Here is a 25,448-nt window from a genome sequence, read left to right as displayed (position 1 = left end):
CCAGATAGTTAACCTTTTTTGGAGTACGAAGGAACGATGAAATAAATATAGAGCTCTGTGTTGGCTTGACATTTAGGGATTGGCTGACTGGATAGATAGCATTTTGGTCAGGTGGAGCATTTACAAGGACATAAAAGTTACCTGATTTCCACTTTGCTGATGTGGCATCCCAAGCAGGAGCAGCTCTATCTTGCAACTAGAAAATTATTTCAACCGTCCCCATTTGGATCATCCTCATGACTACTCAAGAAGTTTGTTGCTAAAACCGGTTTGGCTCAGTGGATAGAGTCGGCCTGTGGACTGAAAGGTCCCAGGTTCGATTCCGGTCAAGGGCATGTACCTTGGTTGCGGGCACATCCCCAGTAGAGGGTGTTCAGGAGGCAGCTGATCAATGATTCTCTCTCATCGATGTTTCTAACTCTCTATCCCTCTCTCTTCCTCTCTGTAAAAAATCAATAAAATATTTTTAAAAAGAAGATTTGCTAAAAAAAAAACATTGGTCCTTGTGTTTCTGCTTTGTGTTATGTGCATTATTCTATTAATAAAGAGATGAAATAAGACTCATATTCTTGGGAACTGGTTAAGTTCTTCCATTATGTTTTGTTGATTTAGTCAGGGATATTATCTGCTGGCAGGTCATTGGCTGCCCACATACATTTAAAACTTTTGAAAACACAGAAACTGGGAGAAATAATAACTATTAGTAATCAAACAATGACCATGGTTTTGAGAGCACTCTTGACCAGGGTCCCCATGAGCCAGATCTGCGAGGATTTTCTGTAACTGTGTCTCTAATTCACCAAAAGTATTTATGAAAAAAAATTGAGATGATAAAAAGTAGAATAAATGTGTGACAAGCAGATAAATTATAAGATTACCAGCATCACAGCAAATTAACAATCAGTTGGAGGATGGATTGCCCTCCTTTGGAATGGCCTGAGATATGTGAACAACTGTATTTTCTTTTTTATCCAGGATAAAGAAAATGGTGGAAAAGATTTAAAAGACCTTTATTGTGTAAAATTAGGAGAAAGATGGTCAGAACAAGAAAATAGAATGAAAAGAAACATTTTTGACCCAATGTCTTAGAAGTAAGCAGTCTGACTCCATGTCAGTTACTTCTTTTCCCCGTCAATTTAATTATGAGATCTCCTGGGTTTATACACAACCAGATGCCAGGGAGAGACTTCTTTAGTTGTGAAATATGCATCCACAGTTTGATATCTTGACATTTTGCAGTGCTCTGGTAGTCAATATTTTTTGGTCAGGTTTTTCATACGAATATTACTTTTGCAAAAACAGCAGAGTAGAGAAGTAACTCTCTGGAAATGACAGAAGACTTTGAAATGCCCATTGTTAAATATTTCATGAGAGTTCATTATAATAGAACCAGAGGCCCAGTGCATGAAATTCGTGCATGGAGGGTGTTCCTCAGTCCAGCCTGCTCCCTCTCCAATCTGGGACCCCTCAAGGGATGTCAGACTGCCCGTTTAGGCCTAATCCCACTAAGATTGCTGGTTCCCAACCACTTGCCTGCCTGCCTGCCTGCCTAATTGCCCCTACCACTTCTTCTTGCCAGCCTGATCACCCCCTAACCACTCCCCTGCCAGCCCAATTGCCCCTAATTGCTCTCCCTTGCTGGCCTGTTAACCCATAACTGCCCTTCTCTATAGGACTGGTAACTCTTAACTGCCCTCCCTTGTCAGCCTAGCAGCCACTAACTTCCCTCCCCTGCTGGTCTGATTGCCCCTAACTGTCCTCCCCCAACTTCCCTCCCCTGCAGACCTAGGTTCCCTCCATGATCCTCCCCTATAGGCCTGGTCACCTCTAACTGCTCTCCTCTGCTGGCTGGTTACCCCTAACTGCCCTCCCCTGCCAGCCATCTTGTGGTGGCCATCTTGTGTCCACATGCGGGTTGCCATCTTTGATCACATGGTGGCATCCATCTTGTGTGTTGGAGTGATGATCAATTTGCATATTACTTCTTTATTATATAGGATTGACAAGAAAATTTTATTATTTCTGTGGCACATTAGTATTCTGTAGATTGAAAAAAATATAAATCCATTTCATAATTTCTAAAAGTATATTCTTCTTCTTAGTAAATTTTACAATGGTTACAACGCATGTTTACTAATAGACTCAAATATCTTATTTTTTCCTGTAAAAGGAAGCCAAAGTAGATAACCTGTGTTTAGTAATTTATTTCACATTTTATCTTATTTAAAAACAATCTAGATATTTAATAAATATCCATGATTAAACTTTCCTCAGTACAACTTTAAGGTTTCAAATTACCAAAAAGATTAAGAAACAATTGGTAAGTAGACATAAGGGACCAAGAAGGGAAAATGTAAAAATTTACCTTTGTCTATTGCCTTGCCATTACAGAGATCCCGGAAAACTGACTCTGGTAAAAATTCTCCCCCTTCACCAACTTCAGCCATTTTCCTCAGGATCCTATTTGCAGGCTCTGGAGCAAGCAGTGTTTAAAGTTGAGAGTGTAACCCTGGTATTTATCAGAATTTGGCAAGTTCCTTTATTAATTTCAATTTTAGTTTCCCCTTGGCTGTTTAAGAAAACTAATTTACTGAGGTATCTTTCAGAGTTCTCTCATCACTGGGAGGGGTCTTCTTCTGAGGGTAGATATAAGGGTTTTTAAGTTGATGTGGAAGTGTTGGATAAAACATTTGAGGAGAATCTTTTTTCCAGTGCTTGGTTGACTGCAAACGAGACACTGATTTCTGGGCCAGTGTTTGGATGACCAATGCCCTACTAAGGTGCAACAGCAGAGGTCCAGGTATTGTCCTAGGTTTCCGACCTTGGAACTTTGGCCTTTATAAGGCCACCAACGTAGTGGACTTTCATTTATGGTCTCTTATGAGTGGAAGGCAATTTACACAGAGGAGTAGTAGAATGAGAATCCAAGTAAAGAAGGATAAGGGGAATAGTAGGAGTCACGTCAGTCTAATAATCTTGTTTTAGTTTCCTCTTTTGTCTTTAATTTTTTATTAACCTTTTGCAATAAATCTTTCAATGAGTTTATTTTAAAATCCTGAAATCTTTTGGAGGCCTCTTCATGCCAATTAAAATAGTCATCCTATTCAGTGTGTTTGATTTGGGATTCTTGTTCTCAAGTAAACTTATTAAATGAATTATCTTCTCTAATGGAAAAGTTCTCAATAATGGCCTTTGTAATTCTCAGTTGTCTTAGTAATATTTTGTCATTTTTATAGATATCTACAGCTTCCAGGACCAAAGTTCTTAGTAAAAGTAAGCAGGTGTGTTTGAAGGAGGCTTACTTAATCTTTGAAACTTAACTCTAGTTAAGTATTGTGTTTCTCAGAACCAAATCTATATGTACAAAGCCCTAATGCAAATAGGCTAAACGGTGGAACAACGGGACAACCAGTCGCTATGACGTGTGCTGACCACCAGCAGGCAGGGTGCAGGACATGGCAGGTGTTGGCTGCAGCAGGATGGTGGAGCAGGTGGGTGAGGGAGCCAGAACAAGGTGGGGTGCTAGTCATTATTATCAGAGCAAGCTTCTGGTGGTTATTGAAAATTCTTTGCTCCTGACGCCGTGGTCCTGCCTAGTGTTCATACCTGCTGCTGGCATCAGCACCAGTCCCGATCGCTCTGCGTTATCAGTAGGTACAAGGCAGCTGCTAGCCCCAATAGTCCCTGAGGGCTTCTCCACTTCCCCCTGCTCCTAGGGGCAATCAGGGAAGCAACTGCTGCTCACACCCACTGGCAGTGCTGGCCCTACCCACACCCACTGCTGGTGCTGGCCGCAATCACTCCGTGTCCTCAGCAGGTGTGAGCAGGGCTGGCGCTTTCAGCATGTGGGAACAGCAGCAGGAGTGGGGCTTCTGGCAGAGAGGGGACCTGGTGCTGTGGTGGGAGAGGCCAGACAGGGGTGTAGAGGATGGGCTGAGACCTGCCCCAGTGCCCACTGCAGCCTCGTGGTCCACTGTTCCTTTTAAGGTGCACAAATTCACTCACTGGGCCCCTCCTTAATACATAAGGGTAATATACTGTTGGGTTAGGGATTTTGTGGTGGTTTACCGTATATCTCATTGCATAGAAATTTCTTGAGATTGAGAGGTAACTTCCTGTTGATCTAACACATTTATCCAGCACAGGAGCCTTCGACTTAAGTGATGATAGTATAATAGCTTTTAATCCATACCCACCAATTTTTGTGGCTACGCCTTCTGAGAGATTCCTGTTAACAATAGGTCTATTACTCTTTTCACAAGAAGATATTTTTATAGTGGCAGATGGACTAATGGCTTTTAATATTTTCCATTGTTCTTGCTTATGTTGATGTTCTGATAGTCAAAAGAGTTAGAACTTTTTGTCTTAATCTATTTCCCCAAGCCCCTCACCTCCCCCCAGCAGTTTATACTATGGATTAACCCTGAGGTTTTCTAAGTCCACTAATGACTGCTACCCATTGTGGACTTCCGATCTAACTACCCTAGAACATTTCAGGTAACTAACAAACCCAATTATATTTTGTGGACCCAGAATCTTTCTGGAAATTGTCAAAAAATTCTACGCACTAAAACAAGGCAGAAAAATGAATGTATTGCAAAAATTTCAAACTGCAAGCAGGACACTCATGGCTACTCAGTTGCTCCAGGGCTTAAGGTATTTCTATGAGACAAATGTGAAAATTTCTTGGCTTTTTCAGCTAATTGGTTTCCTATTGGTCTTCCTTACTTGGATCAGAGTAGCTGAGTCAGGAAAACAAGGAAGTCCAATGATAGCATGACTAAACTTGGCATTTGGGAATAAGCTGACCATCCTCTTCTGACTTCTGAGAAGAGCTGAAAATTCCTGCGACTCAGGTAAGGTTAAGTTTCATTTTTCTTTAATGTGCCTGCATTAGCCGACTCCGTTTTTCCCAAACATAAATGATTCCATTTTATATTGGATCTACACATTTTAATAACTCACAGAACCTTTCCAAGATCCCAGAATCTTTCTGGGAAATATATATCTACACTAATAAAAGAGAAACATGCAAATTACTGTCACTCTGCTATGCCAAACAGCCAATCAGAGTGAGTATGCAAATTAACCTGAACAGATGGCAATAGCCCCACCTCCACAGCCGCTCCAGGCCTGTAGGAGTCAAAGAAGTCAGGCTGCCTGCAGCCAGGGAGACCAAGAAGCTACTTGCCCTGTGATCCCAGGCCACAGCCAACCTCAGAAGCCTCCTGCCCCACGTCATCTCACCCTACGTCCTGGGGGAGACAGTAAGACTGGGCCCCAGTGCCTCAGGCTGGCTGCAGCTAGGAGATGAAGAAGCTGCCTGCCCCATGATCCCAGGCTGCAGACAGCAGCAGAAGCCTCACATCCGCATGCCCTACATCCTGGGGGTGACAGAGAAACTGGGTCCCAGTACCTGAGGCAGGTGCAGCCTGGGAGATGAAGAAGCTGCCTGGCCAGTTATCTCAAGCCACAGCCAGCTGGAGAATTTGCCCACACTTCATCCCAGGGAAAATGGAGAAGCCGCTTGCTTACAGTCCAGGTACTAGCACCTGCAGTTGGCTACAGCTTGGTAGATGGAGAAGCTGCCCACTCCGCAATCCCAGGCACCAGTACCTGCACTGGCTGTGGCCCCATAGACAGAGAAGCTGCCTACCGTGTTGTCCTGGGTGACAGCACTTGCGGCTGCAGCCCAGGTGAAGCCACTTGCCCACCATCCCCTGTGGCTGCAACTGACCTGGTGCCTATGGCTGAACAGAGGGAGGGAAGCCCGGATCTCAGGTGCCCATGGTCGGTTGGAGGAGGGAATTCTGGGTCCTGGGTGCAGGGCTGAGGCAGAGGTGGTTAGGGGGCAATAAAGACAGCAGGGAAATAGTTAGGGACAATCAAGCTGGCAGGCAGAAGCAGTTAGGGCAATCAGGCATGCAGGTAAGCGATTAGGAGTCAGCAGTTCTGAATTGTGAGGAGGATGTCCAACTGCCGGTTATCCCCTGAGGAGGTCCCAGATTGGAGAGGGTGCAAGCCAGGCTGAGAGACACCCTCGCCCCGACCCCTGTACATGAATTTTGTGCACTGGGCCACTAGTCTATATAATAAAAGCCTAAGCAACTGTTACGGCAGAATGACCAGAAGACTGGTCACTATGATGCACGCTGATCACCAGGGGGCAGACCCTCAATGCAGGAGCTGCCCCCTGATGGTCAGTGTACTCCCACAGGGGGAGCACTGCTCAGCCAGAAACTGGGTTCAGGGCTGGCAAGTGCAGTGGCGGTGGTGGGAATCTTTCCTTCCTCTATGGCAGCACTAAGGATCAGCCAGCCAAGAGGTAAAGAGCAGCAAGCAGACAGGTGGTAAGGAGCAAGGGGTCCCGTACATCCCCTGAGGGGTCCCAACTGAGAGAGGTCACAGTTGGGTGAGGGATGCCTCTGCCTCACACACCAGTGCAAGAATTTCATGCACCTGGCCTCTAGTTTTTAAATAAAGGCTGTTTGAATCAGAGAGCTGCATGCAAGGAAGCATATATCAGATTTGAGAAGGATTTACCCACGGTCCTTGGTAAAGATAAGAAGAACAGTGAACTTAAGGAAATCAGCAAGGGCACTGCCTGGGCGGGCGTCTATTTTCCTATAGGCCATTGGCAGTCAGCTTGGGAATCTCATTCCTCATAGTCAAAAACTGTTTAAAATGATAAGACAGTTTAGATGACACAAGCAAACTTTATGTAACATTGCATGAAGCAAACAATCTTCTGATAACTGCAAAATGAGGTGGAAAGAAGGAGCTTTTACACTATGAAATAAAAAATAAAAACTAAGGAGGAGAAAAATATAAAATATTTATTTGGCTGGGGCCATATTAGCAACCTTATTTGGGATGAGAAAGAACAAAGAAATAAGTGTAAAGCCCAATGCTGATTTGTTTTTCCCAGGATTGGCTGACTGAAGAGATTGCATTTTTGTTCAAGCTGATCATTTATAAGGATAAAGAATTTATGTAAATTTCAGTTTGCTGATATGATACCCCAGGCAGAAAGAGTTCCACGTTGGACCTAGCAAGTAATTTCAACATATATGCGCACACATGTTCACAGAAGCCTGTTGTTGAAGGAAAAGTAGAAAATAAGTAAAAAGCTAAGGGCTATTTACAGATGTTAAGAAAAATCTGTATCCATTTTTGTGTTACATGAACCAGACTATATATCTGTAACTGTAAATATGAAATAGTTACTTTCTATGTGTAAACTTAGAAAATCAATTCAATGTTGTTAATTAAAATATAGGAATCTGATAACATACAACCTATATATTGCATTGACAAGAATAATCAAAAGCATATGACAAATAAGTATTAAAGCAAGATATAAGTGACATTTGAAATTGCATATGTAAGTATTTGTGTAGGAAAAAGAAACTGGAAAATAGGGAGTAGCAAGAATTAATACCTGGTTTTTCTTTTTTCCTCGGTGGCACAATATATAACAGAAAGTTAAAATAGTTTATTGGTGTTTTGGTTTTTGTCTCTGTTTTGGCTGATGCTTCAAAAGTCATGTACAATTTAATAGATGCAAAGTACCTAGTTAGATGCTAAACTAAAGAGATGATCTAGCTTGTAAAGACATATTACATTGTGAAGTTACTTCTGTTACCTCTGGTCTGTATCAGAACTGGAAGTTGAAAAATCCAGTTGGGAGAGCACATTTCAGATTCCTGGCTTCCATACTACTTTTGGAAATGCTTCCTCCTTTTCTTAAAAAATAATATAGGGAAGTTTTAAGGCAATCACTGGACAGGTTGCTACAGGCTTCCTGAAGTTCAGGGGCACTAAGATGGGGCTGCAATTTCTGACATAAGTCTGCATTATACAGCAAGCATATTGCTAATGGACCAAATGGAAAATTAAGTAAGGGAATCTATCTAGGATCAGCTTAAAGGAGATCTCACTTTAACAGGGTTTCCTTGCCCTAACCAGTTTGACTCAGTGGATAGAGCATCAGCCTGCTGACTGAAGGGTCCCAGGTTTGATTCCAGTCAAGGACATGTACCTGGGTTGCGAATACATCCCCAGTAGGAGGTGTGCAGGAGGCAGTTGGCTGATGTTTCTCTCTCATCAATGTTTCTAACTCTCTATCCTTCCCCCTTCTTCTCTGTAAAAAAATCAATAAAATATATATTTAAAAAAGTGTTGCCGCCAAAACCAGTTTGGCTCAGTGGTAGAGTGTCGGTCTGTGGACTGAAAGGTCCCGGGTTCGATTCCAGTCAAGGGCATGTACCTTGGTTAAGGGCACATCCCCGGTAGGGGGTGTGCAAGAGGCAGCTGGTCGATGTTTCTCTCTCATCGACATTTCTAGGTCTCTATCCCTCTCCCTTCCTCTCTGTAAAAAATCAAAATATAAATATTAATTTAAATATTTAAATTTTAAAAATTTAAATTTAAAAATTTGAATTTAAATTTTTAAATATTTAAATTTAAAATTTAAATATTTAAAAATATATATTTTTTAAAAAGTGTTGCCAAGAGGTTTAATGATGAACAGATTTCTTGAAGTCTTAAGGCTAAGGAGATAACAAAAAGTTGCTGTCCACAGGAAGCATTATATTGATAATATCAAGGAAATTGCAATTTGATCAGAAACTGAAAAGTTATATCCACCAACTTTTCATTTGTCATTAAGAAGGTACCAACACCAAAAGACATCTCTACCAGTCAGATAAGAACCATAGACATATTAATGTTCCTCCACCTCCCCCTTTCCTCCTCCTTTCAACCCAGCAGGTCCCCAAATAGCTGATAAAGAGTTGGATAGAAAAAAGAGGAAGGAAGGGAAAAGCAACAGTTTTTCTTAACTGCAAGCTTTATGGCCAGAGGCAAACCTGAATTGGAATTGAGAAGAAACTTTCAATTAAATTTTAAAAGAAGGTTTTAATATTAGACAAAACAGTACCACTTAATTAGTAAAATAAAATTTTACTTGTGATTGACATGGACTAAAAAAGCAATGAGATCTGCATAAATGTTCGTTCAAGAGCCCTCCCCACTGCCTGCCACCACCACCAAAAAAAAAAAAAAAAAAAAAAAAAAAAAAAAAAAAAAAAAAAAAAAAAAAAAAAAGTCTAGAGCATAGTTTTGAAAATCTTTAGAAAAATAAAATTACTGTCTGCTCATCCTTAACTAAGTCCCACTTATTTAATATGTTTATAAATATAATGATTAAGGTGTCACATGAGATAGCTTAGTGAGACCCTGGGGACCTTATAGTAGTAAAACTATAGGGAGATAGAGGGCAATTAGAAGAACAATATTTGTTAGTTGATAATACATTATGCTAATCCCCAAATTTGGAATAAGAATTGTCTTCAATACAAATTATATGATTAAAATGATAAAATAAGACAGTTTAAATGACACAAATAAACTTTATGTAACATTGCATGAAGCAAACAGTCTTTCTCCCTTGTGACAGGAGGCAAGCTAAATAGAATCTCATATTTGCTCACTCTTTTGAATATTTATCTAGTCATTTCATGTAATGTCTTCTGTTCTCAAATATATAAGAAGTCATTTAAAATCACCGTGTCTTACTCAATTATTCTGCACTACTTGCCACCACTTACCATGTAATATCCTCCATACTATATGTTACTTTTTAACTCATTCATTAACTTTCCTTATTTATCTTCTTTCTAGAGGCCAGGAGCACAAAATTCATGCACGGTGGTGGGAGGGTCCCTGAGCTCAGCCTGCACCCTCTCCAATCCAGGACCCCTCAGAGGATGTCCAACTGCTTGTTTAAACCAGCAGTCTGATATCCCTCTTGCAATCTGGGACTACTGACTCCTAACCACTCATCTCCTGGCGTGATTGCCCCTAACTGCCTCTGTTTGCTGGCCTAATCACCCCTCATTGCTCCACTGCCAGCCTGATTGCCCCCTAACTGCTCCCCATTGATGGCCTGCTTACCCCTCACCACCCTGCCACCATTGCTTTATTCAGAAGGATGCCCAGAAGATGTACCAAAGATGAACAGTCTAATTAGCATTTTACCCTTTTATTAGTATAGATGATCTCAATTTAGTCTCCCTCATATTATTGTATAAACACGAGTATGAGTTAGTTCTTTCTTTTCTTTCTTTAAATGATTTTAGTAATCTAGTAACATATTTTCTTCAATTACATATACAATGGATTATCATGGTGGGAAAGATTACAGGATAGACATATTAGATATATATAGATAGATAGATAGATAGATAGATGATAGACAGATGATAGATCAAACAACCTCTGAATCTTTTGACATCTTTTTTTTCCCCAAAGACTAACCTGAACATGGTTAAAATAGAGATGATTTCTCTTGCTAAATTAAAGGATCTTCTCATATCCTATATAATACAAGTCTAATATGAAAATTGACTGAACGGCAGACCAACTGAACAACCAGTTGCTATGACATCCACTAACCACCAGGGGGCACATGTGGAACATGGCGGGTGTTAGCAGCAGGTGGCAGAGCACAGAACATGGGGGGCATCAGCCAAGGTGGGTTGGTGGAGCAGGTGAGCAGGAATGCCAGCACTGGTTGCTGTCACCAGGGTGAGCCTTTGATGGTTACTGAAAATTCTTTGCTCCCACATGCCATGGTCTGGCCTGGTGCTCACACCTGATACGGCCCCAGAGCCACTGCTAGCATCCGCTTTTGGCACCCAACTCCAGTCCTGATCGCTCAGTGCTGTCAGCAGGTGCAAGCAGTAGCTGCTGGCCCTAATTGCCCCTGAGGGTTTCTCCACAACTTCTGCTCCTGAGGGGTGATCGGGGTACAAGCTGCCACTTGTACCCACTGCTGGTGCTGGCCCCAATTGCACTGCTCCATCAGTGGGTGTGAGCAGGGCTTCATTGTCAGCATGTGAGAATGCAGCAGCAGCAGGGCTGCTGGCAGACAAGGGACCAGGGTCCACAGCAGGAGGGGCCAGGCACAGGTGTGGAGGATGGGCTGAAACCTGCCCAGTGCCCACCACAGCCTTGCGGCCCTATGTTCTTTTAAAGGTGCATAAATTCATGCACTGGGCCTCTAGTAATTACATAAGGATGTATTATTGATCACCTTTTCCATACTAGACATTGGGGCTACATGTATAATGAATTAAATGATAAAACCCCTGCATTAAAGTGATATGGGAAGGAAGAAAGACCCAACTAACTTTTATAAATAATTAAGTATACACATGCACACTGCTAATGACTATAAAATTAAACATATTCATGATAAAATACAAGATACCCCTAAGTCCCCTTTGAGAAAGGGCTGTTTCAGTTGAAACCTGAAATATACATACGTTAGACAGAAAAAAAAAATAGAGATTATTACAAGGGAATTTATTGACTGTATAAACATATTTAAGCCAATAAATTTAATAAATAAATATTTTAAGGGAAAAAATCAGGACTTTTAAAATAAAATTGTAATGAAATATGGATGAAGCAAGTGTAGAAGGTGTAGAGCTAAGTGACACAAGATGATGACAGGTAAAAAGTTAAGAAGGGGCCAAACCATTAAGGCTTTTGTAAGTTAAGATAAAGATTCTGAAATTTATGCTAAATGCAGTGGATAAAAATCAGTGAAGCATCTTAAACTGGTGAGTGAAATGATCAGTGTCACATTTACTGATTTATTCCAATAATATCTTTGAAAGTGATTCCGTATTCTCATTCCTATGGCCACTTCTCTGAAAGTCCTAATAAATCCACTAATCCAGGTCTTTATTATTCCTCACTTGAACTATTAAGAAAGACTTTTGGAAGACCTTTCAAATGTAGATTCTTGTTGAAGTGTGGCTTTGATCTTTTTCCTACTCAGTGACTCCTCATTAGCTAAAGTACCCTATTCCTTAGTTTGACAGTCAGAGCTTTAATTCTTGTCTCCTCTCTTATTTTACACTACAATTTAGTTAGCAATCATCTTGAATACCTCCACATTTCTTACACATACTTGCAAATACCTCAATACTATCCCTTCCCATTATTTTCCTCAAACTCTTCCCTGTTCCCTTACTCTCTTCTTTTTCTTTATATGTTGAAATCCTTTCAATGCATGAAAACATAATCTTAATACTCCTTCTGTGGCCCACAAAATCTTTGACCAATTCAAGCCAGATAGTGTGTCCTTCACTCTTGATTGTATTATAACTTTATCAATAAATTATTAGACAAATGGGTAAACAGAGTTGTAATATGACATTCTAAGTACTGCATTGTTGTTGTTGTTGTTGTTGTTTTTAAGATAAACTAGAGACCTGTTGCACAACATTTATGCACTGTGAAGAGGGTGTCCCTCAGTCCAGCCTGCACCCTCTCCAATCTGGGACCCCCCCACAGAGATCAGGCCTAAACTGGCAATCAGACATCCCTTTCACAATCCAGGAATACTGGCTTCCAACCACTTGCATGCCTGCCTACCTGATTGCCCCTAAAGGCTTCTGCCTGCCAGTTTGATCACCCCCTAACCATACTCATGCCAGCCTGATCAACACATAACTACTCTCCTGCTGGCCTGATTGCCCTGAACTGCCCTCCCCTGCCAGCCCAATTGCCCCCAACTGCCCTCCCATGCCATCTTGGTTGACATCAACTGCCCTCCCCTGCCAACCTTGTTGCCCCCAACTAACCCCCTCTTCAGGCCTGGTCATCCCCAACTCCCTCCTGCCATCCTGGTTGCTCCCAACTGCTCCCCCTACCAGACTGGTCACCCCCACTGCCTCCCTGCTGGCCTGGTTGCCTCTCACTGCCCCCTCTGCCAGCCTGGTTGCCCCACACAGCTTGCTGTTCGGTTGTTACTGTAAGGGTATCATGACCAATTTGCATATTACCCTTTTATTAGTATAGATGTGACAAGTTTTCTGGTAGCAAGAGAGAGACATGTCTTTTGGCCCAGATGAAAGGTCTATTATGCAGTGTTGTAATTTAATAATTTATGAAGTAAACATATATAATATCAATATGATATTATAGAGCAAATACTAGTTTTAGAGGTGTCAGATGTGGCTTTACAAATGAGGCATGACTGAAGACAAAAGTTTTGAGATCAAATGTGTGCAAGGGCCTTTCAGAGAGGAGGAATGTCTGTTCGTATCTTACCTCTTCTGAAATATTATACATACACCCTGACTTTGGGAGCTGGGTCTTCTTCTTTGTACATCCAGCAGCCGCAGTGTCCTGTATTACACAGAGTAATAATAATCTCTGTCCTATCCCTTCAGTTCTAGGTACTAGAGGTTAGAAAGCTCATGGAGCCTTTCTTATCAAATATGCCTAGGCAACTGTTGGCCTCATAGTTCAAAACCAAGTTTTTCACTGTCTTCATATAATACCCTATTTAGGGCCTATTACATACTCTCCCCAAAGACAAGTCATTGGGAAAAACAATCTCCACTTCTGATGTTTTATTCAATGATAAGGGCTACTCATTAGCATTGTAGTCCTGGCTCCTGTCTGTCACCTCCTTTACTCACAGGATAGGAGGAGTGCATTTATTGATGCTGAGTTTAAGATATAAAGTAACTTGAGGAAACATTTATTTTCTGTTCCTTTATATCAGGGGAGACGTGGGGATAATCCTACACAGTCCCACAAGATTGCCTTTGTAGATGGGACAGTCTGTCTTTTAGGGATTCTACAATAAAGATCTTCTCTGTTCGTTTGTTTGTTTTGTGAGTGTTTTTCCTCATTCCCTAACTTCCTTCCTAATTTGCTTACTTTATTTCTTTTTTCATTGACATAGCAATATTCTCCAAAAGGCAAAAAAAAAAAAAAAAAAAAGTTTTTGTTTTTAATGTGTCCTCAATCTTCACTAATACCTATAGTGGTTATTTCAGTTGAAATAAATGACATGTTCCCATGTGCCAAACTTTAGTCAGATAATGTCTAATTCCCCAGAGAGTAAATATTTATTTTAAATGAATGTCTTTTGATTATTAATCTGTATATCTATATTTATGGAAATTTTATAAAATTAACACTCTTATAATTATTGTCTTATTGCTGTGTAAACAAAAGATTTCAGGAAACAAGTATTTTTGTTATCCTCCTCCATTAATTTTATTGTTTATATGTTCACATAAAATATTTTTTAATTTTAAAATTGTTAAAAACAATATTTAACTCCACTTAAAAATGTATAAACTGGCATTAAGCATATTGACTCTATTTCAGCAAAGAAATAGTGTGAGAATTTTTTCATACTTTTGAAGGAAAGCATCTAATGAAAATTTGTTCCTTTTGATTATTTAGTTAATTGAAATGAACACTTAGATTGCATTCCTAGTAAAAAAATAATAATATTACAAAACATTATTCCAACTGGTGTAATTATGGGAAATAAGTCATTCTAAGTTAAGTTCTTAAAAATAATTTATACATCTTAAAACTCAAACTGTGCAAAATTTAAAGCATAAAAAATAGTCTGAGCTTTGTAAACAGTCTGAGTTATCCTATATAATAAAGAAGCAATATGCAAATTGACCATCACTCCAATACACAAGATGGCCACCCCCATGTGGTCAAAGATTGCCACCATAAGATGGCCAGCAAGGGAGGGCAGTTGGGAAGGACCAGGCCTACAAGGGAGAACTGTTGGGGGTGATCAGGCCTGCAGGGGAGAGCAGTTGGGAGGACCAGGTCTGCAGGAGGGTCAGTTAAAGGTGATCAGGCTGGCAGAGGGGGGGCATTTGCGGGGGACCAGTCCAGCAGGGGGGACAGAAAGAGGCGACCAAGCAGGCAGGCAAGCAGATGAGCAGTTTGGAGCCAGCAGGCCCAGGGATAAGACCTAAACTGTCAGTCAGACATTCCCTGAGGGGTCCCAGATTGGAGAGGGTGCAGGCTGGGCTGAGGGGACCCCCCCCCCATTCATGAATTTCATGCACCAGGCCTCTAGTATTTTATAACATTATAAAACAGAATTAGGGAAAAAGAGCCTAGAACTGAACAGTAGTTTTCTATGTCAACTTTGGCTTTAATATGTGGAAAGATCCTAATACACAATTACTATAATCCTTGTTTTAATTCAACAATTGTTTAAGAGAATATTACATACTGAACTCTTGTCAGATTGTTATAGATGAAAATAAATAGGTATGTTACATCTCTACTCAGGAAAAGAATAATAAATATTCAACCAGAATGTTATGACACAAAACACAAACCTAAATGCAATCTATATAATAAAATCCTAAACGACCATTACGGTGGAATGACCAGAACGACCAGTCGCTATGATGCACACTGACCACTAGGGTGCAGACAATGCTGGTGGTCAGTGTGCTCTCACATGAAGAGTGCTGCTCAACCAGAAGCCGGGCTCACAGCTGGCATAGCTGGCAAGCACAGTGGCAGTGACAGGAGCCTCTCTCACCTCCACAGCAGCACTAAGGAGCAATGAGAGATAAAGAGCAATGAGCAGGTGGGTGGTAAGGAGCAAGGGGATCCAGATTACGGGAGGGTTCAGGCCAGGCTGAGAGACCCCTTTCCCCATGCATGATTTTGTGCACCAGGATTCTAGTATTACAGAAATTCAGGAAAGGAAGTAATGATATTCAGAGTCACGTTGATCTGCACACATGGTGAATTCCCCTAGGTGGCCAATATAATGAAATAGAATATAGTCACTGGAAATGTATCCAGATGGAAGAAATTATACTTAGAAAGGGCAGTACAAATGTGATAAGCCACTTTCACAATGGGATTGGGGAAAGGTGAAAAGTATAATAACCTACAAAAAGAAATATTTTTGGGTAATAAGAAAAATTAACATTTACCAAGTTTTATTGTACAGGGATTATTATGTGGTTCAACTGAATAATCCCAATTTATCTTCACAACACTATTCTGGGTTAATTTTATTTCCTTATAAGAAATAGTGGAAGCATAGAATAAAATGATCTAATTTTTTTTGATTTACATCTAACTTTGCTATATATAAAAATAGAATTTGAGAACAGTAATTATTTAATCTTTTAATATATTATTAACTTTAAAAGGAAACTGTTAAGGATTTATGTCAATACACTATGCAAAGTAACTAATTTCATTACTCCAAATTTAATTATATCTTTCTATATATAAACTAATTTTTAGGAAGATAATGCACTTAAAAATAATTTATGCCATAAAAAAAATCATAGAGCCCCAGGCATGTATATATTATGTTAATTTTCTGCAATATAAAACTCAAAACATGTGTGTCTAGGAGACATAAGGTTGATATGAGATACTCTGAAGCTCAGCCCACATTCTCTTCGACTAAGCATAAGTACACATTACACACAAGAGGAGACAAATGGTCTCACCTTATACATGAATTCACTTTAAGTTTTCAGAAAACATTCAATATGCATTATTAAAAATGAAACAAAACAAACAACAAAAAACTTAATTCTTCTGTCTTAAATGCAGAGCACCAACAGAGATAAGAGAACTAAGTTTATACTTATTATTTAATTGAAACACATTTTCTGCCTATGGTGTTTTGTATTTATTGCTAATGCTTTACATTTGAAAAAGAACATCAAGAGCAATAGGTAAAATCCTGTGGGTGATACCTCAGTACAGCAAATATTCTATAAAGAGGGAGGAGCAGAAAGAGAGGGATGGAAGGAGAGAGAGCGAGAGAGGTGGGTCATGTTGGAAACCTTAGATTAAACAAAGAAGCATGCAAATAGAAGGTAATCTAATATTTCAAGTAATCTAATGTTTTAATTACTTCTTACAAAATTGTAAAGTATCTCTTAAGGCTGAATTAGATACAACATGAAACACACATTATAGACTTCAAAATGCCATATAAATTTAGTAATTTACATTACAGTCTAGTATCTATTCATATTTGTTTCCTTGAAAGACATTGTTTTGCCAAAAGCATATTACCCAGATAATCTGGCCCAGAGTATGAAAAAACCTTTCCTCCTAAGATTTATGCTATTTAATCAGTCAATGGCATTGTCTAATGGTGATTACCACAAAATGCAGACATAAAGTCATGAAAATACAAACAGCATTTGAAGCACACCTTGCTGATTAGCTCATATAAAGTAATAAAAGCTACTAAAGCATAGTAGTCATTGACTCTAATGGGGACTTCAAAAAGAAAAGCTCCAGAACCTTTTTTCTGAGAAACAGGTTTTGTTGGTTTGTTTGTTTTGTTTTGTTTTGTTGCTTAAAATATTACACAACTCCTCCCCCCTTCCCCTTAACTCCTCCAGCCACTCCCACCCCCTAGGGCAAGTCCCCACTGCCCAGTGTCTGTGTCCATTGGTTTTGCTAATATACATGCATACAAGTCCTTTGGTTGATCTCTAAACCCACTCCCCTGCCTTCTCTCTGAGGTTGGGCGATTTGTTCAGTGCTACCTTGTCTCTGGATCTATTTTTGTTCATCAGTTTATGTTGTTATTTGTCATTGCTATTTCAGATCAGGGTTTATTCTCCAAAATTTACAGGGAACTGATACAATTAAACAAAAGGAAGATAAGCAATCTAATTAAAAAATGGGCGAAGGCCCTAAATAGATACTTTTTGAAAGAGGACATACTGAAAACTGAGAGACATTTGAAAACATGCTCAAAGGAACAGGTTTTAAATTGACTATATTCAATAGTATAGAAAATTATGACCTAACCGTGCCTTTAAAGGGAAATGGTCAGCATTGTAAATAGCAATTTAAATGTAAAGAGGCCAAGAAAATAAAGTTTTAAATCCAAAGCACTTTAGTTTTTAATCCCCAAATTATAAACCAATTTATTTATCATGAAATTTAAAAATATATATTTTATTGATTTTTTACAGAGAGGAAGGGAGAGGGATAAAGAGTTTGAAACATCAGTGAGAGAGAAACATCTATCAGCTGCCTCCTGCAAGCCCCTTCTGGGGATGTGTCCACAACCAAGGTACATGCTCTTGACTGGAATCGAACCTGGGACTCTTCAGTTCACAAACCAATTAGGGTTATCAAGAGATTTTTTTTTTTACATTTCTCTCTTAATCAACATACATACTATATACACACGAATATTCATATGCTATAAGATGCTAAACCCTAATGATTTTACAAAAAAACTGAGAATTGATGAATGAATTTCATAAAGTAGAAAGACACAAAACTAGTATTCAGAAATCAGTGGCATTATTACACAACAATAATGAACTATCAGAAAAAAAATTAAGAAAGCAATTCAATTTATTGTTGCAGCAATAACAAAAAATAAAATAACTAGGATAAATTTAACCAAGACCTGTACTGAGAAAATGGTAGAATACTAAAAAACAGAAATAGCAGAATATATAAATAAGTGGGAGCACTGATATTCCATGATCATATATTGGAAGAATTAACATCATTTAAATGCTCATATTATCCAAAGCAATCTATAGATTCAATGCAATTTCTATTAAAATATCAATGGCATATTTTACAGATATAGCATATATATTCCAAAAATGTATATGGAACCACAAAAAAGACCCCAAATTACCACAGCAATCTTGATAAAAAAGAACAAAGGTGGATGTATCACACTGCCTGATATCAAACTATACTACAAGGCCATTGTATTCAAATTGCCTGGTACTGGCATAAGAACAGGCATATAGAACAATGGAACAGAACCAAGAGGCCAGAAAAAAAAAAAAAAACATGCCTTTATAGTCAATATTTTACAAAGGGAGGCAAAAACATACAATGGTCTAAAAATAGTTTCTTCAATAAAAGGTATGGGGAATAAGAGGTTTGCCGCTCTAATGAGTTTGCTGACCACTGACCTAGACTCTCAATTCCAATAATTACAAGCTATTGTTGTTCCTTGTGATTAAGCCCCTATCCCAGTGGTCGGCAAACTCATTAGTCAACATTTGAAATAAATTTCACAAGGGAGAGAGAGAGAGAGAGATCAGTTGCCTCTGTATGCACCTGACCAGGGATTGAACTCACAACCTAAGTGTGTGTCCTGATTGGAATCAAACTGGCAACCATTTTGGTATATGCAATGATGCTCCAACCTAGCCACTTGTCCAGGGCAAAAATTATTATTAAATTAATAATTAAGAGGTAAAGGTGTTAGGAAGAGGGTAAAATCACTAATAATAGTAATAATAATAATAATAACACTAGTAGTGGTAGTAAAGCCAGATTGTTGAAAATGAAGTTCCCAGGGTTTAGCTAAGGTAGTGGGAATGGGATGGCAGCCAACATGGTGAATCTCTCAAAATTGGAAGTAAAAAAGAAGAGATCTGTAAGTAAAAAAGAAAAAGAGAGATCTGAGTGCAGGGACAAATGGGGACTGCTAGAAAATGTCATAAATAGAATTTGAAGTGTTTCAGAAATAAGAAAATAGAGCAACAGATCAAAAACAGTAGTTTGGAGCCAGGAATTTGTGAAAAACTAAAGGTATTATATACCAAATATGATAGGTATTTCACATTTTTCAAGGGTATGATTTAAGAAAGACATTTAAAAAATACTAGATATATAACTCATACTCTATTAATGTAACAAGCAACACTAATTAGTAATTTATAAATATCATTGCTTACAAGAACAGGAAGAGGTAGGGTGGAAGATCCCATGAATTATAAGCATGTATCCATGTGAGTCTTTCAAAACTTCAATAGCCGAATCTTTCACAATTACTATTTGGTAATAATTGCATGAACTATTAAGAATTCAAATTGTTAGGTTATCTATAATAATAAAAGCATAATATGCTAATTAGACAAGATAGCCAAAAGACCTTCTAGACATCATTCCAGACATCCTTCCAGATGAAGCTGTGGTGGCAGGGGCCAAGACAGAGGCAGTTAGGGGTGATCTGGCAGGCAGAATGGTTAGGGGCAATTGGGCAGGCAGGCAAGTATTAGGGTTGGTAAGGCAGGCAAGCATGAGGTTAGGGGCAAACAGGCAGACAGGCGAGCAGTTAGGAGCCAGCAGTCCTGGATTGGGAGAGGGATGACTGACTGCTGGTTTAGGCCCAATCCCTGAGACATCCCCCAAAGTGTCTCAGACTACAAGAGGGTGCAGGCTGAGCTGAGGGACACCCCTCCCATGTGCATGAATTTTGTGCACCAGGCTTCTAGTTTTATTTTTTTATTTTTATTTATTTATTAATTATTTTTTAAAATATATTTTATTGATTTTGTACAGAGAGGAAGGGAGAGAGCTAGAAACATCAATGAGAGAGAGTCATCGACCAGCTGCCTCTTGCACACCCCCTACTGGGGATATGCCCACAACCAAGGTACATGCCCTTGACCGGAATCGAACCCGGGTCCCTTCAGTCCACAAGCCGATGCTCTATCCATTGAGCCAAACCAGTCTCGGCCGGGCCTCTAGTTTTAAATAAAAGGTTAAGATGTTACTTCTATAAGATAATAATTATTTAGTATGCAACAAAGGCATACAAAGTATAAACTGGTATTGATAAATGATTAATGTTCCCTCCTCTTTTTTCACTCTTGAACTTTTTTTTTTTAAATACATAATTTTTATTTTTAATCCTCATCCAAGGATATTTTTCCAATTATTTTTAGAGAGAGTGGAAGAGAGGAGGAAAGACAGAGAGAAATATCATGTGAGAGAAACACATTTATTGGTTGCCTCCTGCAGGCACCCTGACCAGGTCCTGGGCCAAGTAGGAGCCTGCAATTGAGGTACATGCCCTTGAATGGAATTGAACCCGGAACTCTTTGGTCTGCAGGCCAAAGCTCTAATCACCGAACAAAAACTGGCTAGGGCAAATTTATATAAAAATCCTTCTGTAAAGAGTGGGATATGTAAGGAAAAGATTATTGGAAGCGGCTATAGGGTTAAGCCTGTTAACAAAGCCACAAACAAGTCCCACCTTAGAAGGCACAGCCCTCTTAGCATAAATAAGCTTGACCTTATGACACTCCCTAGATACTATCTGGGTAGCTAATGGGCTGTGGGAGGTGCAGCAAGTGCTGCCAAAACAAGTGAAACTCACTAGAACATTGTAACTATCATGACCACTATTTTGTTTTCCTCTGGCTATAAAGAAAAGTCTCAGTTTGCCATCTGGATCTTTCTCTATGGCCTCAGCCAGGCACAGGAGGTCCACTTAGACCCAGCTTATTCTCTTTGTCTGTCTTTTCTTCAATCCTTCCATGCCTCCCTTCAGGCTCACTGAACCCTTGGCTATGCTGGCATAGCATACAAGATATGTTCAATATTGGTAATTAGAATATTAGTAAATTAGAAATGTTCCCATAACTTCTTAGTAGGAAAAGAAAGCATGGGTCCAAACATTGATGCAGTGTATTGGAATTTAAGTAAAATATTCAATAATTAATGAAAAGAACCCTAACCTTGTGGTCAGTGAGATAGCAAGAGAAGTCTGGTGTCATGGAAACCAAATTAGGAGTTTATAAAAGAAGGAAATAGTACTGACAAATCTGAACAAAAGACCTGATTTGTTACACAGGGTCAGCGGAAGGGAGGGGAAGTTCTTCCCTCTTGTCCCTGTGACTGCACTGCAGTACTGATTTATGGAACCTCTCTCAAGTATTCAAACAGGAGTAAAAGGAAGATCAGGCAAAAAGAAAGAAAAATGAGGAAGAGTGGGCTTAGTGGATCTGCCTTCCCTGGCTGGTTCTCTAGTCTATGATTCTGTGAATGCCTACAGGAGACACGTGCCCAGTTCTGTACTTGCCAGTGCAGCATTCAGACCTGCAAAGATGATCTGCTGCATGGTGCTAAAGCATCGATGCTCCGTTGTTTGATCAGCTTGCTATCACTACTGAACTTATAAGAAAGAAGGAGAGAATTTGTGCATTTTCCTCCCATGTAGGGAAAAGACTGGATTGCTTTTTCAAATGAGGAGTGAAAAAAACAAAACAAAACAAAACATTTTTATTAACTACACAAATGTGTTTGAAGTAGAACAAACTTGAAAAGTAGTAATGGGATGAGAAGTTCACTGATTTCCTAAATGAAAGAATTAGCACATGGTTTGGAAAGAAATTAGATTACAGTGCTTTGGGAATAAAATGCTTTCTTTGAAAATTATTCAGTAGAGAGAGGGTTTTGAAAGAAGTTAGGTACCAAGGAAGGGAAAAACTAGTTCATTTACTTAATGAGTAAAATTGAGGACCATTATTTAATATTGAGCACAACAAATTAAGATAATAAGTGAAGGGAAATTTAAAAAAAAATAGACTGTTAGAGATTGTAAATTTAGGTAAGAGAAGAGACCCCTACTAGAAACAAGTTTATATTTTATGCAAAGACATGAATTTACTCTACTATACTAAGGAGGGCAGAGTAAATGGCTGCACAGGAATTATACTGCAGAACTCTCTGATCCCTTAATTTCTTCCTCAACCCTAAAATATACCTTCTGAGTTTTGCATAATACACATAGTTAGACAATATAGGTGGCCAATAGACATGTGTTACTCACCTGTAGCTCCATTCAAATTTATAAGCTTTTGGTATTAAACTCATATCCCCAAATGGCCATAATTCAGGTACTGAGCTCATTGAGCTCATTCTTTTCTCTTTTCTCTTTTTTAAATATTAAATATTAAACTAATGAAAAACATTGTGGCTCTTCAACAAGTATCTAAAGCATCAAAAAATAGACTAGATTTATTGTAAATCCAATGAATAAAATAATCTACCTCTTCTCACAACTTGTTTTACTTTTGGAAGGATATGATTAACTTCCTACTTTCTTCCATGTTTCTAATTTATCAAAAATCTCTATTAGTTCCCCAGGACTGCCATAACAAATTACCACAAACCGGGAGGCATGAAACAACATAAATTTATTATTTCCCAGTTGTGAAAGCTAGAAGCCCCGAATCATGTTTTAGCAGCCGTGCTTCTTCCTAAAACTCTACATGAGGATACTTCTCTGCCTCTTCCAGCTTCTGATAGCTATAGGCATCCTTTGCCTTGTGGGAGCATCGTACCAGTCTCTGTCCCCGGCTTCAAGGCTGACTTCCCTCTCTGTATGTGTGTCTCCATATTTTTACATGGCCTTCTCCTCCCTATGTCTTTGGTTTTGTTTTCTCTTCTTATAAAGACAATAATCATGTTGAAGTAGGGCCCACTATAACTCAGTGCGACCTGATCTTAGCTTGATTAGATCTATAAAGGGCCTATTATTTCCAAATAATATGAAAATGCACTGCCCATATATAAGACCTCAATATGTCTTTTGGGGAGGCACAATTTAACCTATAATAGCTTCCCCAAAAATGCCAAGAATCTCAATTTTTCAATATATATTCTTGCATCCTTTTTTCTGAAGCATTCCTAATGTGCCTTTTCCTGCTCTTCTGAAGCAAGATATAGGTAGGTAATGGAACACTAGCCAATGAAATGACAGTCTAAGAATGGAATACCATTCTAAAGCTGGGTGTGGAGATTTTAGAGGCCACTCTTTGAATATGTAGTTTTCCCACAATGGAATCTACTTGAGTCTCTGAATCACATGTAGGGAATAGCATCCAGTAGTCTCTTCTTTTATTGTTTAGCCAATGAGATACAGATTAACTAACTCAAATAACATGCAAATACAGATTAAGGCAAGGATTCACTCTCAAATATTCATTATTAAATCATTTAACACAGTATCCTATCTTATAAAAGAGTAATATGCAAATTAATCATCACTTTGTGATAAAGATGATGGTACCTACCACCAATAAGGAGGGAATATGCAAGTTGATGTGACAAAAATGGCAGCTCTGTCTGAGCCAAGTAATTGGCGGGAGAGCAGTCGGGAAGCCAAGTAAGCTGGCAGGAGGCCAGATTGAAGAGGGTGCAGGCAGGCTGAGGGACCCCTTCCCCCCATTCCATGCTTACATTTTGTGCACGGGCCACTAGTATAAAATAAAGGGTAAAAATAGAACTCTTTCAACCCACATTTCAAGTTTGTGTTATCCTATATAATAAAAGGCTAATATGCAAATTATCCCCTCAACCAGGAGTTCCACTGGGGGTTCAACCAGGGGTCAGGGTTGGCTGGCCAGGCACCCATGGCCCCTCCCCCCAGCCAGCCCCACCTTTGCATGAATTATCACCCAACCTCTAGTATACTTAGAGCTAGCTTTTGCTCAAGATTTAGTCTTCTTCTATCCCTATGAGCAATATTATAAAATAAAAACAAAATAAAACACAATAGCAACAAAAAACTCATGATTAATTATCTCCCCAAGTATTTTCAATGCATTTTAAAAGAGACTTAATTTGCATGAATATTAATATAAATGATATTTAAATATCTGGAAAACAAAAGTATTATCAAACATTATTTCTGGTAATGGTTCATTATCATTCTCCATCTCCTTAGGAACTCCTATATTTGTATGTGTCATAGAAGAATGTTTACATTAATGTATTTGTATTCACATACTCATTAATTCATGCATTCACACAATGATTTAACATATTTTGGTGCCTATTAGGTTTCACTCTCTGCTTGGCATTAGGTGTAGCATAGTGAAACAAATAGGCAGGTTCTAACTTGTACTGAGTTTACAGAATATGCAAGGGAAAGGAAATAAAATTATGATATAGGTATAAAATTACACACTTCCAAAGTGTTGTGAATGAAATACAGAGGGAGATATGAAAGAAAACAGCAAGAGGATGTGAACTACCTTGGGCTGATCAGAGAAGTGTTTATGACAAAGTAATATCTTTCACTAAACTCGTAATTGAGTAGTAATTAACTGAACCAAGAGATGAGTGGTGGAAAATACTTGATAGAGAAGAAAGAGATAGTCCAAAGGCCCTGAAAAATATTAAGATTGATTCAAAAAGTGTAGAGAGCTTATGAGAAAATGTGTTAAATGAGACGGAAGAAAAGTCAGGAAGATTGAAGAAAAAAATTGGCAGGAAGCTGCATGCTATGTTAGCAATTATGGTCTACATACTAAGATAAGCAATATGGTCATATTTGCAATTTGAAAATATAGTCCTGCCTACAATTTGGAGGAGAAAAAAATGGTTTAGGAAAATAAAATTAAGGGTATTTCAAGAAAAACGTATTTATAGCTTGGTCAGGGGTATTGGAAATAGAAGTAAATGAATTGGATGAATATTTAAGATGTGTTAGCATGTATGCACTATGATACATACATGCAAAAACATCCAACTATTCCCTATACTATATATTATCTCTTCTTAGAACACCATTCCTGCTTATGGCATATCTGTCCCTATCCATACTTCTCTTAATTGTATTGAGATATAAGGAAATGTATGGATTAACAATAAGACAAAACTTGCCAACAAATAGTCATTCAGTACAATTCAGTGTCACCTCCAAATTCTCATTGGGATATTCAGTCAATTCAATTTTCATCTCCCACTAAGTGTCACTTCCCTCTGTCAGTGTGTATCCTCTTCCTTTCTTCTCTCCACAATTGAAAGGAGAGGTCTAG

At 38.9% G+C, this 25,448-nt stretch overlaps 1 pseudogene; it reads right to left on the bottom strand.

Moving 5' to 3' along the window:
• The window catches only part of LOC118729651, an 88,478-nt pseudogene that overhangs the window by 52,338 nt on the left and 10,692 nt on the right, over positions 1 to 25,448 (bottom strand).

This window comes from Pipistrellus kuhlii, unplaced genomic scaffold, assembly GCF_014108245.1.
Source record: "Pipistrellus kuhlii isolate mPipKuh1 unplaced genomic scaffold, mPipKuh1.p scaffold_m20_p_3, whole genome shotgun sequence".
Taxonomy (NCBI): Eukaryota; Metazoa; Chordata; class Mammalia; order Chiroptera; family Vespertilionidae; genus Pipistrellus; species Pipistrellus kuhlii.
Note: the sequence above shows the minus strand (reverse complement) of the source record. Positions and strands in the feature narration are given on the sequence as shown.